This window comes from Peromyscus eremicus, chromosome 10 (genome assembly GCF_949786415.1).
Source record: "Peromyscus eremicus chromosome 10, PerEre_H2_v1, whole genome shotgun sequence".
NCBI classification, from domain to species: domain Eukaryota; kingdom Metazoa; phylum Chordata; class Mammalia; order Rodentia; family Cricetidae; genus Peromyscus; species Peromyscus eremicus.
The window spans coordinates 89,860,557-89,881,900 of record NC_081426.1 but is presented as its reverse complement, the minus strand read 5'-3'; the positions used below and the strand labels follow the sequence as shown (position 1 = coordinate 89,881,900).

Here is a 21,344-nt window from a genome sequence, read left to right as displayed (position 1 = left end):
TTCTTTCTTTCTTTCTTTCTTTCTTTCTTTCTTTCTTTCTTTCTTCCTTCCTTCCTTCCTTCCTTCCTTCCTTCCTTCCTTCTCCCCCACCCCCTTGTTTTATTTTGGTTTTTTTTTTTTGAGACAGGATCTCTACATACCTCTGGCTGTCCTAGAACTTACTATGTAGACCAGGCTGGGCTCAAACTCACAGAGATCCACCTGCCTCTGCCTCCCGAGTTCTGGGATTGAAGGTATGAGCTTCCAAGACCAGAGACAATTCTTAAAAGAAGAAAAAAATACAAATGATCAACAAATACTTGACAAGGCATTCAACATCCTTACCAGGAGAACACAAATTAAAATTCCATGTCACCCTAGCCAAAGTGATTATCAATAAGAAAACAAAGGACCATCATAGTGTTGAGATTTCCTGAGTGTAGCCTCCCTACCATGCTTAGAAGACTCTATCTATCAGGAGTTATTCTTGTCCTCTTCATCAAGAAGAGAGATGCAAATTTATGGAGATTCTCTCCCTCTGCTCCATAACGTGTTTTCCTTTCTTTCTCTTCTCTTTTTCTGCTGGCACAGCCTTAGCCATGCAGGTGGAGCTGTACAGTTTCAGCAGGTACAAGATCTACCCCAGACATGGGTGGCACAGCACCAAGGACGGGCGGGAAAGAATCCTTGACAGATAAACTGGACTGTCTTCCACAGAAGAAAACACACAAAAGGACAGTCAGATGAAATTTAGAAGAAAAGACCACGCCGCACAGCCAAATTCCAGCAGGCCATCACGGATGCCTCTCTTGTGGATATAACGGCCAAGAGGAATCAGAAACCGGAAGTTAGGAAAGCTCGGTGAGAGCAGGTGATCAGGACTGCCAAGGGAGCAGAAAATTGAAGCAGCGTCAAAGAGGAGAGCAATGGCTGCCGCCAAGGCCCTCACAAAGGCAGCAGCAAGGAGAAGATCGTGAAGGCTGTGAAGGTCCTGATCCCCGACTTAGTGAAGGAAGATAACCTGGTAGATCGGAGTTTTAAGTAAAGATCCATCTCTAACTCTTGAAAGGAGGAGGAGAGGAGAGGAAGAAGAGGGGCAGAGGGAGAGGGAGGAGGAGGAGGAGAAGAGAAGAGGAAGAAGAAGAGGAGGAAGGAAGGAGGAAGAGGAAGAAGAAGAAAGGAGGAGGAGGAGGAGGAGGAGGAGGAGGAGGAGGAGGAGGAGGAAGAAGAAGAAGAAGAAGAAGAAGAAGAAGAAGAAGAAGAAGAAGAAGAAGAAGAAGAAGAGTTTTTGTGCTGACTAGGTGGTACCCTGGCTCTGATTTCTCCAACATGTGTGAAGTGCCTGTGTGGTGATGGCTTCTTGGAGTCCCTTCTTCCAGCCTCTGTCCCATCTCTCTCCCTCAACTCATCCATTAAGACCCCAAGGTTTGTATCTCTTACTCTGGGCTGTAGTGTGGCACTGGTGGGCTGGGATACTGTGGAAAATTAATGAACTATGGCATAGAGCCCATTGCCCTGTAGTGTAACCTTACTAAAGCCAGAGATGAAGAAAGAATACAGGACTGGAGGCCATCTAAGTTTATCATATGAGAGCAGCAACATATTTTTGGTTTGTTTGTTTGTTTTTACAGAAGGGGTGGCCCAGAGAAGTACCAGCCCAGGCCTGGAGTTAGGAGACAACCAGTAAGAGGAGCTTAGAGGCTGGAGAGATGGTTCGGAGGTTAAGAGCACTGGCTGCTCTTCCAGAGGACCTGAGTTCAATTCTCAGCACTCACAAAGCAGCTCACAACCATTTGTAACTTCAGGCCCTGGACATCTAATGCCCTCTTTTGTCCTCCATGGGCACTATATGTATGTGATACACAGACATTTATGCAAGCAGAACACACTTATACACTTTTTAAAAAGAAAAGAAAGAAAGAGGGATATATAGAGAGACAGAGAGAGAGAGAGACAGAGAGAGAGAGACAGAGAGAAGGACTTGCTGCCAAGGTTGCTGAGTCGATGGTCTTCGGCTCTGGCCTATACTCGCTTTCCACAACAGCATGGGCCCCCCACTCTTGCTGGTGCACGGTGCTGCTCTTCTGTTCCAATACTCCATGCGGCGGTGGCCACGAGCTGCACCTCCCACTTCCCCTACTACTGCGGCCATCTTCAGCTTTGCTGCCATAGAGCCTGCCCCTGTGTCAGTAAGCAACAGTGAAGAAAAAGACAGACAAATGTGGTACCTAAACTTACAATTGTAGGTGTGTGTGTGTGTGTGTGTGTGTGTGTGTGTGTGTGTGTGTGTGTTTGTGTGTGTGTGTTTACACGTGTTTTTGTGCAGAGGCATGTGGAGGCCAGCGCAGGGAAAGGCAAATGAGGAGTCTAACGGGGCATACCTATGGTGATGTCATGGGGAAAACGGAAGAATTAAAAACACACTACTCCTATTTCAGCCAGACTTTCTTTTTTTATGCCATGCATCACAACAATAAGGAGTTTTGGATAAGGCGCTTGTAAAAACAAAACTTGTAACTGTATCCTTCCCTCTTTTCCTTTCAAAGATGGTGTATCTACAGGATCCCGATTTAAACTGATATATGTGAAGGCATTTATGGAAATGGGAAGAATATTTGCTAGAATTAATGACCTGCTCTGATTTTAAGTGTGAAAATGACAATATGATGTTTTAATGTTTAAAAATAGTCTCTTTTCAACGTGTGCAGTGAAATAATTACAGATGTAATGATGCTATGTCTGGAATTCACTTCAAAATAATTGCTTCCAGTACTTAGGAGACGGAAGTGATGGGGGGACATGGATGCAATAAGCTTGGCTCTGAGTCGGTAATTATGGAAGCTGGGTTCAGAGGATGATAAGAGTAAGGTCGTTATGTATCCTTTCTGTACTTTTGCACCAGTTTGAAATTTTTCATAATAAAAAGTTAAAAACAAATCACATGCCCCAAAACTCCCAAATGTAACTGTCATTATTTAATAACTTTGAACTTAATGTGGACCTAAGAAGCTATCTTTCACAAGAAAAAAAATTTGCAGTTTCAAGTCTTTTTCTTGATGATCGGGTCTGAACGTGTTAATCAATGCTGCCCTGTCACAGCCCCTGACATAAGAAAATGCTGAAATGTGATTTTTAAGTCATAAAAATGTGCTCATCGTAATAGCTCCATCTTTTGCATAATATTTAAATCAATGCATTGATTCCCAGTTGCCTGAGACTCTTATTTCAGTAACAAAATAAACGATACATCGTTGAGGAAAGTTGAATCCATTTGGGTTCATTTGTGCTCAAAATCTGAAGCTAATTAAGGCCTGCCTATCAGCTGTCTAGAGGAAGTTATCAGGTGGCCAGTAAGACTGGGTTCCTCCCTTCTTCCCTTCCTCCCTTCCTCCCTTCCTCTCTCTCCCTCCCTCCTTCTCTTTTCTCCTTCCCCTCTAGTCGCTAACTGTGTTCGTGAAGAGAGAAATTACCAGTCACATTGATACCCAGCCTTGACAGGGTATCTGCAGATCAAGAATTGCTAATGCATTCCGTGTCCACAGCCATCTGTTTTAAAATTCCCCCCAAGCAAGAGTTCTTGGCTCGCTAGTCCCATTTCCCTCTCTACTCTTGTTTTCCTTACAGCAAAGCTATCAAGTCCCCTTCGCCTCCTTCTCCAGCTCCATTTCTCCTGTGCTTCTTCCTGAGCTGACCTCAGCTTCGGCAGCACAGTCACCCAGCTCTTACCACAATCAGCAGCTCTCCCTCGGTAAACCTGTCAGCACTTACTCATCCACCTTGACTCCCCAGCAGCACACGGCATGGTTCCTGCTCTCCACCCAGAGGACTACTGGGCGAACCTTTAGATCACGGCCCTCTCTTCATTAAGGGTAGCAATGTCGAAGGCAAGAGAGTGAGGTGGTTAATATTGACTGTTGATTCAACAGGATCTAGAGAAATCTAGGAATGAAACTTCCAGACTTATCAATGGGGGAGTTTCTCGATTAGGTTAATGAAGGTGAGAGGATCCAGCCAGCCACCCTAACTGTGGGTGGCCACAAGCTGAGGTTCCGAACCAAATAAAAAGGAGAGAGTCAGCCGAGCACTACTAACCTTCGTCTCTCTCTGCTTCCTGATTGCGGGTGCAATGTGACACTTGACATATCTGTGGCCATGGCCTCCCCACCACGGTGGCTGATTGCACCGTGGAACTGAGTCCAAAGAAGTCCTTATTTCTTTCAGCTGCTTCTGTCAAGCTGTTTGCTGCGGCGATGAGAAAAGTCATCTCATCAAGCCCCTTCCCCATTCTACCATCTGTGTAAAACAGTTCAGAGTTTGATATAAAGTCCTTTATACATTGTGATTCTCCCCCAGCCTCATAACAGCCGTCTGCACAGGCAGTATGGCCCCCGGGTGCAGAGGAGGACTCGACTGGGAGAGGGGAAGGAACTGTCCCAGGCTGCCTAGCTGCTTAGTGAAGGAGACAGTGAGAGAGCAGCCAGCATTCCTGTGGAAGACACGCCTGCTCCTGCACGTGAGACTGCATTCCTAGGGCTGGCCCCACAGCTTAGCCGCAGAGTGCTTGCCTAGTGAGGCCCTGGGTTCGACCCCCAGGACTGTAACAAAGTAAAATGAGAATGCTCCACAGCTTTGGTCAAGTCACATAGGGTCTGCACATGTGACACCAGTAAAACCGAATTGAAAACGCAAACTTCTACCAATGTGTTGTTCACACATTCTCAGCCCGTCAGTCTGTTAGGCTCTATGGCACAGAGACAGCCATTGACCTCCGCCGCGTTATAGAAAGGTGCTGGAGGCATTACTCAGTTCGTCATGAATTTTTTTTTTTTTCTGGCAGATTTGAAACAAGAACAGGATCTCCAGACTGATGCCCAATGTGAGCCTTTCTTCCTGTATGGACCGCTGGACTTCCTGTATGGTGTGGTGAGCACTAGCTCACATCAGGGCACAGTACGAGGAGGATAAGAGTTCCCTGCATGCAAACCTCGTCATGACAGAGTGCAGAGTGGTTACAATGAACTACAAAGTGTAACCTCATCATGACAGAGTGCAGAGTGGTTACAATGAACTACAAAGTGTAACCTCGGTCATGACAGAGTGCAGAGTGGTTACAATGAACTACAAAGCTGAGTTTTAAAGCAATCTGGGACTAGGAAGAGGACTGCCCTGGAGGTTTGCCTGTGTTGAGATTGACTGCAGTGAGAAGAAGGCCAACCCTCAAAGGATGCATGCTGAACTAGGAGGAGACAGAAGGGGGCAGTGACTCCGTCCTTGCTTCCTCTTCTGTTTCATTATGAAGACAGTGAGATCCTGAGAAAGAATAGCAATAGTGAACACTGCCAATCCCTCACCACACTGAGTAGACCTGGCTAACAGAGGACGGGAAAGTGTTTGAAGGCCTCCAGAATGAAGTGACTTCACAGACGTCGCTGGTGATCTGCCAGGATATTCAATGCTGTAGTTGGTTTTCTATCAGTGGAGGAGAGAAGCATGATGACACCTGAGTAATTTCCTGCACACGAGGGAATTTGGAAAAAAGTAGATCTGAGTTAAGTGGTTTAAACCACGTTCCCCTGGTCTTTTACAGGCATGGCTCCTCGGAGACCGTGAGCAGCCCTTCTGGGCCACTCCTCCTCAGCAGAAGTCCAGCTGAGCAAGCATCTTTAATGACCTACTTTGTGTCCAGAATGCCGAGAAGGAGGTAGGGTAATGGGCTTGACTTTGAACTGGATTCCAGGGATACTGCTTTATGGAGACACAGGAGCTAAGCCAGCTCCTCCCTGCTCCTTTTTGGGCCCTAAGGTGCTTTATGGATAGGCTGCTCCAGTTCACACCTCTGCTTTACTCCACAAGGGGGCTTCCTCTTTCTTCATCAGGTCATGTCACTTCTTGTCATGTCACAGCACATTCAGAAAAATCACCAGTAGACCCTCACCTGGAAGCATTGAAGGCTGGGGTGACTGTGATTGTCAACTTGACTGGCTTTGGTATCACCTGAGACAAACTTCTTGGTGTAGGTATGAACGTGTTTCCCGGGAGTTTTACCTGAAGTGTGTCAGTTACCTTTCTACTGTTGTGATAAAAGACCACAATCAGGGCAACTTCTAGAAGGAAAGGTTTGTTTGGCCTTCCGGTCCCAGAGGGTCAGGGTCCGTAGTGGAAGGGACAGCATGGCAGCAGGTGGCAGATGCAGTGACTGAGCTGGAACTGAGCCGAGAGCTGAGCACTCACGTCTCTCATGGCAAGCAGGAAGCGCAGAGAAAATTGGGAATGGCTTGTGGCTCTGAAACCTCAAAGCCACCCCCAGTGACACACTTCCCCCAGCAAGGCCACACACAAGTCTTCTAAGACAGGGTCACCAACTGGAGACCAAGTATGGTGGTATTTTATTTGTACTGAAATGTGATTTTAATTGTATGTTAATAAATAAAGTTGCCCAGGGGTCAGAGCTATTAGAGCCATAGCAAGAGCGTGGCGGTGGTGGCGCACGCCTTTAATCCCAGCACTTGGTAGACAGAGCCAGGTAGATCTCTGTGTGTTCAAGGATACAGCCAACATTGGAGACACACGCCTTTAATCTCAATACCATAGAGGACCTGGAGGGCTGTACACACAGGCAGTGACGAGGCAGTCACGTGTTTGGGTTTACAACCAATGAGAAGGCAGAACAGAAAGACTATTTAAAGACATACACACAGGAAGTAGGCCCCCTTTCGGAGAGCTCTCCTGGCTGAAGCAGGAAGGGTGAGGCTCTTAGTTCTGACCTCTTGGCTTTCTTCTCTGAATCGGCTCTGTGTTTCTTATTTAATAAGACGGTTGGTTACATCTACAACCAAGTGTTCAAATTCCAGAGCCTAGGAGGGACCTTTTCACTCCAACCACCACGAAAAAGAGGAGTCGTCCTGAATGTGGGTTGCACTCATCCGTGTGCTGCCGTCCTGGAGGGAATAAAAAAGAAACAGACAAGCTGAGAAGCAGTACTCATCTCTCTTTGCTTCTTGACTGAGGACATAGTGTGACCAGCCACCACATGTTCCAGCTGCCTGGACTTTCTGGCATGATGGCATCCTGGAACTGAGAAACCAAAGTCCTTCCTGGAGCTGCTCTGTCAGCTATTGGATCACAGTGATGAGTCCATAGAACCGGGGCGGCTGGTTTGATTTTATTATTTCGTTTTATTTTTTAACTCATTTGAGACATGGTCTTTCTATGTGTCCCTGGCTCCTCCTCCCTCAACCTCTCAACTCTAAGATTATAGTTCTGCATCTCTGTAGCCCAGCAAACAGTTTTTTGTGTGTGACATTAAGTCAGAGTCTGTAAGCTGGGTAAAAGTTATCTAGAGAGAGAGAGAGAGAGAGAGAGGGAGAGAGGCAAGCGGGTGGCAGAACAAGATGCATCATCTCATTTTCTAGAACGAGGAGCTGGACTCTGTGCAGAAGGCTCTTGGGAACACAGCAGGATTCCTAAAAGGGGATCTCTGGGATCTGGGCCTGCTTGCCCACACACATTTCTAGTCTTTCCCTGTAGTGTCTACTGCTGCAGGCATGGTCATGCTCTAAGGCCTGCTGGTTTCTGATGTGTTTGGTCAAAGGGAGATGACTGGGGAAGGCAGAAATCAAGAGTTCTCGCCATGATTTTCCACTTTGGGCCAATGATACTAGCTGCCATATCTCCCCCATGACCTCATCTTTGGACAGGTTAGATGTAGCTCCCAGTTCTGTGAAGTGACACCACACTCTGAGCTGTAAAAACCATCGTATTTTCTCTTTGGTGCTTTATCCCTGGGCTGTCAGTAACCTCTCTGCTATTGGGTGGCTTCGAAGTCTTCTCTCCAGCTTCCAAACTTTTCTGCCATCCATGTTATCAATGTAAATTGCATATATTTTTAGAGCGGTTTATTTCCTGGATGGATCATGACTGATATAAAAATCTGCTATAAAATATGACTGATATAAAAATATGACTGTCGAAACTTTGGGAAGATCGCCACAACTTCAGGGAAATGTAAACTGCATGGAGAAGGAGAGCAGCATTGAGAGCAACGGGTTATAAAACCCAAACAGAAGAGACGTGATGGGCGCTTGGATTCGGGCAGAGAGCTGGGTATGGAGCTAAAGATGCTGGAGACGCAGCAGAGTCATCCAAGTCTGGTGGTGCAAGTCAGTGCCTCCCGGGGTCAGGGGCCATGAAAACAGGATGAGGAGCAGAGCACAGGACTGTAGCTGTAATTCCAACGCTTCAGTAAAAGGTCAAAGATGAAGAAGAGGGAAAGAATGTAGGTGGGAAGACGCATCAGGAGGACTACAGAAGGCTTTCTGTTTGTTCATTTTCAAGACATGGTTTCTCTGTGTAGCCCTGGCTGGCCTGGAACTCACTCTGTAGACCAGGCTGGCTTCAAACTCAGAGATCCACTTGCCTCTGCCTCCCCAGGATTTCAGAGCCATGTTTCCATCCACTCAGAAAAGAGAACACAACACCACAGTGGTGCCCCCAGCTCCTCAGCTCCGTGGTCACAGACTGTGCCTACAAGTTGTCTTGGCAACTCACAGCATTGAGTCTGCGTTGGCTGCAGTCACGCCTCCCTGGTCCATGCCACTCCTGGTACTGCCTAACTTCCTTTTCCTTTGCGTGTGTACACTTGCTTGTATTAAATTGTATTCCATTGGTTAAAAACCCTTTCATGCTCCCCCTACAATGCTTTTACTCTTACTTAAAATTCCATTTGCAGAACCCAATTTATTCTGAGCTTAACTTCATGACATTAAACCCAGTCACTTGATTTGAGCTAGATCTTGTCTTCGTTAAGGAGCAATATTAGTCACAGAAGTAGAGCAGCATAGAGGCATTTCATATTTCAAGTACTGTCACATTGGTCCAGCTAACACTGTAACTCCCAGCACCCTTTGCTTGGTGACGATGGTGAGTGGTCCAGGTGAACCAACGACAGTCCTTCACTTATTCCTGGACACTGTCTAAGCTATGTATATTTTATGTCTAAATAACGCCTCACTTCACTCAGAATGTAATTGCATTTGTGAGTTGGTGTGGCCATTTGCATTAACAGACAGGGAGATGTGTTTCTTTATGTAATTGGCAGCATCTTCTAAATGTAGAACGAGTGCCACTGGCAAGTGCTGCAGAGACCTCTGAGCCAGGGACAAGAAGCAGTGATGCCAGGCTCAGTTCAGACTGGGATGCCTATGTCCCCAGATCTTTTCATTTTTAGTAATTTAAAAATTAAATGGCAGATTTGGTTGCACATACTTGTGAGGTAGAAGCAGGAGGATCCCTGTACATTTGAGGCCATCCTAATCTCCGCAGTGGGTATCAGGCTAGCCAAGGGTACACAGTGAGACCCTGTCTCAAAACAAACCCTAAAGTCAACTAGAACCTGGTATCAGGTCCCTTGCAATGAGTGTAGTCTGTAAGCACAGGTCCCAAGGTCCCTGTTCTGCAAGAAACTTTGAGGTCTTAAAGATGTAAACAGTGAGGTATGGAGTATAGAGAGAACAGCAGCTCCAGTCCACCACAGAGTTATTTTTCATTGTGTTTTTTCTTCTTTCCTGTTAACTGCATCTTAACTAGGACTCAGAACTGGTACTCAAGGGGACATTGGGAACTTCTGTCTTGACTCTGTATGAAGTCATGGGTAATAGGTTTCAATTTAACTCTGTTATTGGCAGTCCTGAATGTAATGTGTAGCTTTACATTTCAGACCATAGTCATCAAATGAAAGTATGACAGAGGAAGAATATTTAGTTGGTGATAGCTTTAAGCTACTTAAAAAACAGTCCCTATAAGGATGGATAAAAACAATCACATTTTTGCAAAACCTGCATGTTATCTGGGTGGGGTGTCTTGTACTAGGCTAAAATATTAGAGACAGGCTAGCTTTATAAAGAGATGAGGGTTAGAGATTCAAAGTCCAAGTTTGGATGACCCCTTTGGTCTGGCTCCTGGTTATGGCCTTCTCCCTGGAAGAATCCCAAGGTGACCCACAGAACTGTGTGACAGGATACCACATAGTGTATGAGTCTGTGTCTATCTCTCTCTACTTAGAAAGTCACCAGGATTTAATCATGGCATCTCCACCCCAATTATCTAATAATCCTAATCACTTTCCCAAACCCCATCTCTAAACACCACAGCCAGTTAAATTCCCACCTTTTTATACAAGTGACCTATGCCTCCATGGATGGGGTAGGGGACAGTTACATTTGAGCCATAGCAGTCTGAGGTGGGAAGTCTGATGCAGCAAGCATGTAGGCTAAGCCGAGACCTCACATGATAGAAAGTAGGCAATCAGCCGACAAAGGGAGGAGGGGCCACCTCCCTGGGTCTGTAGCATCCGCCCTGTACTCACCAGACCTGCATCCCAGAGTGGTCCAGGTTCCCAACCTGTGGAGAGTGTTGGATCACAGTCATCCCATCCTGGGAAAGTTCAGGAATCCATTGGGATACTGCAAACTGTGACTGAGTAAGCCTTAATTCCCCTCTTAATTTATCCACAAATCCATCTCCACAGCCAAATTTTCTTCCTTCTCCCATTACCAACTCTTCCCTCAGTGTCGAAGGGACATTTCTTGCTTACCAGGCAGAAAGTCCATTTCTCCTCCACTCTGTCTTGAGCTTTTGTGTTTCTCTGTACTGAACCATTTCTCCAATACTTCAACCTCAAGAAAAGGCTTATCTTCTCACCTAGTTTCTCCTTCCTGGATATTTCTTTATCACCTTCTTTAGTATCTTCGGTTTCTTCCTTTTAACTTTCTACAAAAATGCACAAGGATAGCTAAATTAGGGGAAACTTAATGCATGCTCAGAAGCAAGACGGCCTCCTTTAGCTCTTCTTTGCAACTGTCTCTCTGACCAGAATTCTCTTCCAGATGCCTCCCACCCACAGTTCTGGTTGACTGGGCCAGTTCTGGGCCACCGGCATGGTACTTACAGCTCTAAGTATGACTGTCTTGAATTGCTAGTTTTCTTTTCATGTTTAAGAGCCAAACCACTAGTAGGTTCCTTTAAAAAGGGACCTACTTGAAGCTAGGTGCTGTGACACATAGTAATCCCAGGACTCAGAAAACTGGAGCAGGAGATCATGAGTTCAAGGCCATCCTTGAACTTCTGCCCCCCATGCATACATGTATACCTGCACACACATGTATATACACATGCATATATGCATGAATACATACACACACACACACACCACCTAACACTTTAAGACTTTTGACATATGCATTAGTATCCACAGGATAATTATAAGATTCATTAAATAAATTAGTGTAGAGTTATGTGGCTGGACAAGTGGTATGGTGACTGTTAGGCTCCTTAACAAGCCAGAGCTCACAGTGAAACCATGTCGCAGCTCTTCCCCTCTCCTGAGAGAAGGGACCTACTGTGTTTGTTAACTCTCTTGGTGTGTGGCTGATCTGAGATAAAACTGGAAGAACATCATTAAAATGAGAGATGAGTGATGGTCTGGAGTGTGCAAAGAGAGCAAGAAAACAAAACCCTAGTATTGATACTGCTGAGATAGGTCTAGCAGAGGTAGACTTGCCACATGGTGTGCAAACATTCCTACTGGAAAGTTCCAGGGTCCCTCCTTGGCCCAGAGAAGTTCTTCCTTCCTTTATCCATCACTTCAGGCCTCAGGAATTAGGCCTCCAAGCTTCTCTTCTTGGTGGCTGATGTCACCCATTCAATTACTTAGATTCAGGGCCTCTCCATACTTCTTTCACAGTCTTTAAAGGTATCGGCATATGCTGTGGGATGTATGGCAAATGTGTTGCTGATTAATCAATAAAACACTGATTGGCCGTTGGCTAGGCAGGAAGTATAGGCGGGGCAAGGAGGAGAATAAAGCTGGGAAGTGGAAGGCTGAGTCAGAGAGACACTGCCAGCCGCCACGATGACAAACAGCATGTGAAGATGCCGGTAAGCCACGAGCCATGTGGCAAGGTATAGATTAATAGAAATGGATTAATTTAAGCTGTAAGAACAGTTAGCAAGAAGCCTGCCACGGCCATACAGTTTGTAACCAATATAAGTCTCTGTGTTTACTTAGTCGGGTCTGAGTGGCTGTGGGACTGGCAGGTGAGAGAGATTTGTCCTGACTGTGGGCCAGGCAGGAAAACTCAAGCTACAAATGGCGTCCAACGTGGTGGCAAGGGTTTCCACCTAAAAACTGAGAAAAAAGATTCTAAAACAGAGCTAAAAACAGCTTCTTAATTGTCTCTCTCAAATGAGCGGCAGCTGCTGGTTTCAGCTACTGGTGGGTTCCTGGCGTGCGTGCTCAACCTGCAGTATGGCGGGAATCAGGTCTCTGCAAGTGGCACATTAAGCTGAGTGGTGGATTTAGCTTTGCTAGTACAAAAAAAAAATGTTTCTGGGCTACACACTGCTTGGCTAAAAGCATAGACCCACAAAAGCTCCCAGAGCTGGTGGTAAACCACTGCCATGATGGGAAGCTGAGGTGGGCAGAGCCAGCAGCCACAGCTGCTGCAGTTTAAAGCAATAGATTCACAATAATACAGATTCAGATGTAATAGTTTATAATGTGTGTAAAATATACATAGGCTTGAAAGAGATAAAAAAGGTGATATATACAGTTACAGAAACAAATACATAGTTTTAAAAAATAAAGTCTTTAAAGAGACAGTAAAATTAATATAAAAAATAAGCCACATAAAGATGAATATTACACAGAGAATCTGGATTGTGTTGTCTTTGGGATTTTTAACTGCAGAAAAACATTTGATCATAAAAGATGTTGAGTTAAACCAATATGTACATTTTAAAGATACCTTGACTTCAAAATTTGGATATAAGGATATGTTGCTTTGGAAAAGAGTCTCTTTTGTTTCCACAGAAAGCCAGAGGCTATGGATTTGTTCAAGATTAAGATACATCAGGTTTGACAAGCCAAGACCCCCTGAAAGGTCTCCGATGACACCATGGCCCAGATGATCCAACATCCAGAACGATTTGAAGGCAACTGACTCAGACGATACAGCCTCATGGACTATTCCATAATTCTAAAATTTTCTTTGTTTCCCCATAAGATACAGCTCCCCCTTCCAGCAGGAAGTAGTAAGAGAAGCTACGCCCAAATTCCCAAATTATATGTAATTTTACTTTGTTAAGGTTAAACCCTTCCTTTTTGAAAAAAAAAAGGGGGAAGTGCTGTGGGATGTATGGCAAATGTGTTGCTGATTAATCAATAAAACACTGATTGGCCGTTGGCTAGGCAGGAAGTATAGGCGGGGCAAGGAGGAGAATAAAGCTGGGAAGTGGAAGGCTGAGTCAGAGAGACACTGCCAGCCGCCATGATGACAAACAGCATGTGAAGATGCCGGTAAGCCACGAGCCATGTGGCAAGGTATAGATTAATAGAAATGGATTAATTTAAGCTGTAAGAACAGTTAGCAAGAAGCCTGCCACAGCCATACAGTTTGTAACCAATATAAGTCTCTGTGTTTACTTGGTCGGGTCTGAGTGGCTGTGGGACTGGCAGGTGAGAGAGATTTGTCCTGACTGTGGGCCAGGCAGGAAAACTCAAGCTACAGGCATATTAAAGACTAAGTGAATTCCGAAATAAGATAATAAAAACGTCTAACAAGTCCCTGGGGCATGCTGGACAGCCAGCCCGGTCTTCTCAGTGAGTTCCAGGCCAATGAGAGGCCCCATCTCAAAGAAAAGGTGGATGGCACCTGAGGAGCTACAATCGAGGTTAACTTCTGCCCCTCCATGCATACATGTATACCTGCACACACATGTATATACACATGCATATACGCATGAATACACACACACACACACACACACACTCACACACACACACACACACACCACCTAACACTTTAAGACTTTTGACATATGCATTAGTATCCACAGGATAATTATAAGATTCATTAAATAAATTAGTGTAGAGTTATGTGGCTGGACAAGTGGTATGGTGACTGCCATATTCTTTCCACTGTCCAGTGTATGTGATCATCTCAGTTGTGTAGCTATCATGGTGTCTCTGTATCTTCAGAGGATACATGCCTAGACTCCCACTGGATGCTCAAAGCACAGAGAAACTGAAACCCATGGATGCTTCGTTTTTCTCATTATATGCATACCTATGGTAAAATCTAACTTTTTAAGTTAGGTATAATAAGAGGTCAATAAAAACCAAGTTATAGCCATGTACAATAATAAAAGTTCGTGTGGATTTGTTCTCTCTCAAAATATATGATTGTCTGAATTCATCTTCCTTGGAGGAAGTGAGTAGCATGAATGACATGGGTGTTGTAACTTAGCTTTAACTACTACAGTGGGGTTGCTTGAGCATTGCCACAGAGATACTGCCATAGAAGGTGTGGTAACCAGGGCAGAGCCAGTGACAGAGGCACACAGAGGAAGGGAGCCATCTGCAGTCTGGACAGGATGCAGCAGAATGGCATGACACTTCATCATGCTACTCAGGGCAGCCTGCAACTTAAAATGAGTGAATCATTTATTTTGGACTATGTTACTTAACATTTTTGGACCATGGCGCATACATACTGAAACCACCGAGAGTAAAAGCATTGAGGAGGCTATTGTACTCCATCTGGAGGCAACGTCTGAAGTCTACATTTGAAGCCTTTAGTGTGTGGGAGCTCTGGGCCAAATAGCCCTCCTCTGCTGCCTTCTCCAGGGCACACAGATGCACACTTGGAGGCACACGAAGCTTAGCAATTAGCTCTAGATTATCTCAAGTGACAGGAAGTCTTCCAAGAACCAACACAAGCACACACAACTGCTATGCTTTGAGAGGGAATAAAAAGCCAAGCATGATTGTGTTATTAACTGGGAACTGTACACAGGTGTCTCTCCCTGACTTGCAGGGAGAGGATGGGACTTGGAAGCCATGGGGTTGCATCTCTACCGCTAATCCTCTGAAGGAAATGTTTGTCAAAGCTATTCCTTTCATTTTACTCCCTCTTGCTTGAAGAACCTTTGCTCCAGCCTGGAATTGTTCTCTGCCTCAGATGCTCCATTTAGCCGCAGTTTTGGAACTCAGCTGCCGTTATTACAGTCTTGATCTCAGGAACGAAGCTGCTGACTTCCTTACGCCTCCAGTCATGGAATGCAGAGCCATCTTCCTCAGCTCTTCTGGGGACTGTGAATTTTAACCAAAGCCAAAGCCTCACTTTGAAGCTCTGTAGGACTATGTAGGGTGCAAACGACCTAAGCTCCTTACCTAATTATAATACTGTAAGGAACTTGAAATTCTGATCCAGCCAGAGCTGCTTTGTGGATAACCAGGGTTTTGCTTCTGTATTCCGTGTCCTTAATGTATGGAAATAATGAAGTAGGGAAAACTCATCTAGAGCCAATAAGGTATGTTTATCTACAAAAGAATGACGGTGGGATTCAAATATTGTTGCACGAATCCTAATTGGTCTTATAATAAAAACCTGGAGCTGGATATTGGGGTAAACACTGAAAGATCAGAAAGACAAAGGAACAAGCCACAGCCACTTCTCACCTCGCCAACTCCTCATCCACAGAGCAATTAAAAGACTTACTACCTGTTGTTAAAAAACATACTACTCTGAATGTAATCAAGGATAGAACAGCTTTAATAGATACAACAAAAAATTCAGGAGAGACCAGAAAACAAGTATTTTGGCAAACTGCTTTAAATGACCAGAGACCAAAGCTAAAAATACATGTAAATGGCATTGAAATTGAGGGTTTAGTGAACACAGGTGCAGATGTAACAACAATTTCACCAAAATCTTGGCATCTAAATTGGCCTCTTCAGGAGGTAAATGTTCAGCTTCTATGGATTGGAACTTTATCTCAGGTAAAACAAAGTGCAAAATGGGTGAGATGTATAGGGTTAGAAGGACAGAGAGAAAAATTAAAAACATCTGTGGCTAACATAGCAATAAATTTATGGGGACATGATTTGTTGCAGCAATGGAATACCCAGATTAACATTCCTCCAATCTCAGAACAACCCATAAAATTAAGAATACTTCTGAGAGAAATAGTAAAAGGTATTCTCAAGAACAGTCACAGACTGTTCAGATTGTACATAAACAGGGCACAACAGTTGCTGATCTTTCAAAGGTACCAATAGCCCTACCCTTAAAATGGTTAACTGACAAACCTGTGTGTGGACCAATGGCCTTTGACATCAGAAAAAATGACAGGTACTAGAAGAGCTGGTTCAAGAGCAGCTAGATACTCAGCATATTGAGGAATCAACCAGTTCTTGGAATTCTCTTATATTTGTTATTCAAAATAAATCTGGAAAATGGAAAATGTTAACAGATTTAAGAGCCATAAATAAGGTGACTCAGCCAATGGGCTCTTTACAGGTTAGAATTCCCTTGCCTTCTTTATCACCTAAGGGATGATATATTATAATGATTGATTTAAAGGTTGCTTTTTTACTATACTTTTTTTTTTTTTTTGGTTTTTTGAGACAGGGTTTCTCTGTGTAGCTTTGCGCCTCTCCTGGAACTCACTTGGTAGCCCAGGCTGGCCTCGAACTCACAAGAGATCCACCTGGCTCTGCCTCCCAAGTGCTGGGATTAAAGGCGTGTGCCACCACCGCCAGGCTTTACTATACTTTTAAAAGAACAGGATGGAGAAAAATTTGCCTTCACAGTGCCTACTTTTAATAATTCCCAGCCTGTTAAAAGATATCCCTGGAAAGTTCTTCTACAAGAAACATTAAACAGCTCCACCTTATGTCTATATATATATATATATATATGTTTTTCAAGACAGGGTTTCTCTGTGTAGCTTTGAAACCTGTCCTGGAACTCACTCTGTAGCCCAGGCTGGCCTTGAACTCACAGAGCTCTGCCTGCCTCTGCCTCCTGAGAGCTGGGATTAAAGGCGTGTGCCATCACCACCCAGCTTTATGTCAATATTTTGTACAACAGCCATTAGAACTAATTTGTAAACAGTTTCCTCAATCTATACTTTACCATTATATGGATGATATGTTACTGGCTGATTTAGACTTGGATACTTTAGAAAAAAATGTTTGATGAAGTAAAGAGAATTTTGCCTTCCTGGGGATTACAGATGGCTCCTGAAAAAATACAAAGATGAGGTTCTATTAATTATTTAGGATATAAGATAAGATAGCAGAAAATTCAACTACAGAAAGTACAAATCAGGAGAGATCAATCACAAACTCTTAATGATTTTCAAAAATGTCTTGGAGATATTAGCTGGCTACAGCTCAAAATTGGATTAGCAAGTCAAGAACTAAGTAATTTATTTGAAATGGTACAAGGTGATAAGGACTTAAATAGTCCAAGAAAATTATCAGCTGAGGCTGATAGAGAATTGGCTTTGGTAGAGAAGAAATCACAGTATGCACATGTGGATCACAGATCCAGAGTTCACTTGTATCCTAGTTACACTACCTTCTACGCATTCTCCTACAGGAATTCTTATGTAGAGAGAAGACAATATCTTAGAATGGATATTTTTACCACACAAACAGAGTAAGAAATTAAAGACCTATGTAGAAAAGGTTTCTGAATTGATTCTGAAAGGAAAATTGAGACTACATCAATTAGCAGGATTGTACCCAGCAAAAACTGTGGTACCTTTTGCTAATGTGGAAATTGCTTCATTATGGGTAGAAAATGAACACTGGCAAAGAGCTTGTGGTAATTTTTTTTTGGGGGGGAGAATAGCAACAAATACCTCAAAAGTAAGAGACTTCAGTTTATAAAAATAACTAATTGGATTCTTCCTCATATAATAAAGGAAACACTAATTTCTAGAGTCCCTACATTCTATACTGATGCAAATAAATCAGGAAAGGCAGGTTATAAATCGGGAAACTTAAGTAAAGTGGCCCAAAGCCCTTATGATTCAGTTTAAAAATCAGAATTATATGCTATTCTCATGGTATTATTAGATTTTCCAGACCCTTTTTATATAATTAATGATTTTCAACATGCAAAAAGAGTTGTTTTATATGTTGAAACTGCTGAACTTATTCCAGATGATTCAGAATTAACTTTGTTATTTATTCAATTACAACAAATAATCAGAAACAGACATCCTGTGTATGTAACACATATCAGACCCCATATGGGTCTATCAGGCCCTCTAGCACAAGGAAATAATGAAATTGATCAGCTATTGGTAGGAAATATATTAGAAGCTTCCGAATATTTTAAGAAATACCATGTTAACAGCAAAAGTTTAAAGAAAGATATTTTTTTTAATCACTTGGCAAAAAGGCAAGGAAATTATAAGAAAATGTTCTACTTGTTCTTTGTATAATCAAACTCTATTACTTGCAGGAAGTAGCCCAAAAGGTACTCAAAGAAATATAATTTAGCAAATGGATGTGTTTCATTTTACAGAGCATACCATTGATACATATTCAGGATTTCAATGGGCAACTGCTTTAAGTTCCGAAAAGGCTGATTCTGTAATTACATATTTATTAGAAATCATGGACATTATGGGGATAGCTGTACAAATTAAGACTGACAATGATCCAGCATATGTCTCTAGTAAAATGAAACAATTTTTTACACATTACAACATAAAGCATATTACAGGTATACCACACAATCTTACAGGACAAAAAGTTATAGAAAGATCTAACCACACTTTAAAACATATGCTTAATAAACAGAAAGGGGTAATAAAGACCTCCAGAGAAAGATTACAAAGTGCTCTATTACCATTCAATTTTTTAAATGCTAATGAAAAAGGAATAATGACTGTAGAGAGACATTGGATAATAAAAAAAAATTGCTAAATTAAATCAGCCTATATATTTTAAGGATGTGTTAACCTCAGAATGGAAACCAGATTATGTGTTACATTGGGGAGGAAGTTTTGCTTTTGTTTCTTCAGGAGAAGAAAAGCTATGGATACCATCAAGATTGAGATAGATTAGATTTGAACAGGAGAGACCTCTTGATTAAGAAAGGTAATAGTTCATCAACCAACTTGGCCATTCAATCCAAACTAATTTATAAGACTAACAATTTTTTAATCATTAAAATACTTTTGCTGTTGCCCAAAACATTTTGTCTTAAAACAAAGATATAACCCACCAAAAAAGGAACTCTCCAAAGTTAGGGTTGGGGTCATTTTTTTTCTTTCCAGGAGAATAAAAGTATCTAGCTAAGAAATCTGAAGACCACTGGACAAATGAGACATCTGAAGAAGAAAAATAATGAATCATCCAGAGAAAAATTTCCCAAGAAAAAGAGTAAAATTGTCCTAATGGTATAGCACATTTCCAACAAGATAAAATTTTACGAATCTCCCCAAATATTTATTTCTGCTGTTCTCTACAGACATAAAAGGCAAATGATCTTTTAGTGGTCTCAATTCAATTAAAAATCAAAGCTGGCTTTGGAGTTGGAGTGTGGCTCTCTCCTTCTCTAACCTCAAGCATGTTTGTTAAAGGAAAACTCAAATCTCTGTCTCATGTCAGAAGAGCCACCTGGTATGGGACAGATAAAAACCAAAATTTAGGGACTATTATTCTATTGTCAATAATCTCATAATTCTATGGTTTCATTTTGACTCTTTAGAACTTTTCTTAAGGTATAAACATTATCTCTAAATTTATAAGATTTTATATATATTCAAACTTTCTGTCATGATATTAACAGTCATATAGAGAACTAACTAATTCTAGAAATAGACTTCAATGATGGAGCCCCACAGTGACGATTCCACCTGGATTGTGGTAATGCCATTAACCTAACAAACACCACCCAAAGATCAGTTTCAGACTACGAACTGCTCAGAACAACTTAAAAGCTGCTAGCTGAGATGGTCCAGCCTCACAGACTACTCTCTCCAGGACTTCAGATAAGCCATGTACTTTCCCATTACACACAGACCAAACAACAAATGTTACAGCTAGTTTTTCCAGGACTTGGACATTATCTCAATTTTCTCAGGATCCCCTAAAGATGTTCTCATCTCCCAGACAACAGGAAGTAATTTTAAGAACATGAACGTGGAGTAGGTAGATTTTGGTCCTGTAGTGGGTTATGGATGTTGATCATCATTTAGGGCAGTTAGTTGCAAATTGTTACTGGTCATGGTAAGGGAGAAAACTAAGCAAGGGAAGTTGGATTCAAGGATCTCTTTCTGAAAAGAAAAAGGAAGATATAAGAATGATAGGATAAAAGGGTAGATTATTAAATCTACTTTAAACTAAAAAGCAACTATTTGTGGTGATATATTATTTACCCTAATAAAATTTCCCTGAAAATCAGAGAACAGAACAAGCCACTAGATTAAATATAGAGGTCAGACAATGGTGGCATACACCTTAAATCCTAGCACTCTGGATCTCTGAGCTCAAAGCCACCCTGGACTACATGAGAGTGACTCAGTCTAGGAGAGAAACAGAGCCAGGCAGTGGAGTCATACACCTTTAATCCCAGTGCTAGAGATCTCATGCCTTTGCTTGGGAAGCACACATGCCTTTAATACCAACACCAAGAAGGAAGTGATGGCTGGGTAGAGAAAGGTATAAAAGACGTGAGGAGATAGGAACTGAAGCTTTTTCAGCCTGAGGAGTCCTAGAGGTAAGACGTGGCAGTGGCTTGTTCCTTTGTCTCTCTGATCTTTCAGCATTTACCCCAATACCTAGCTCTGTTTTTTTTTTTTATTAAAAGACCTATTCAATTTCAAGCTACACAGAAGAACACTCTCAGAGATGCCAGCAAAGTTCACCTAGTTGCTATTCAACCTCTCTGAGCTAGCAAGTTTTCACCCCAGCCTTTGACTCTTGAATCTTATTGATAAATAGAATGATAGAGATTTAATTAAAAGCTTTATTTGGCAGCAGTGACATAGTTGGTGAGTTCCGGCCAGGTCATGGCCTGAGCAGCTAGGCTGTTGCCAGAGAAGCAGTCCAGTAACTGAGGAGCCACATTTGCTGTCTAAAACAGCAGCAAATTAAAGCACAGCCTCTGTGCAGATGGAAAAACAACACAAGCCATTCTCTCTGCCCTGTCTCCCTCTTTCTCTCACCTTGAACTTCCCATATTCTATCTCCTTATCCAAGTGTTGGCATAACACCAGGTTCATACATCTCTTGGGCATTTGAACCTTGCCAGGTGGCTTAAGAAAATGAATTTTAGTTTAAATTAATTTAAATTTAAATGATGCTTCTGGTTCTTCCTCAGTCCCATCCTACATGATTCAGTTCTGTTTCTTTTCTTGGCAGGAGTGTTTGCAGGTTCTTAGGGAAATAGCTAATGAAAATGATTACGATAGCACACAGCCTATGGTTAGATAGGCAAGTCCCAGGCAGCAGAGTCCAGTTATAAACAGAATCACATGGGTTATTCTAACTTCATTCCCTA

At 42.7% G+C, this 21,344-nt stretch overlaps 1 pseudogene; it reads left to right on the top strand.

Annotated features, from left to right (window-relative positions):
- Positions 1-578: 578 nt before the first annotated feature.
- LOC131921116 (large ribosomal subunit protein eL24-like) lies at positions 579-1,119 on the top strand (annotated as a pseudogene).
- The last annotated feature ends 20,225 nt before the right edge of the window (positions 1,120-21,344 follow it).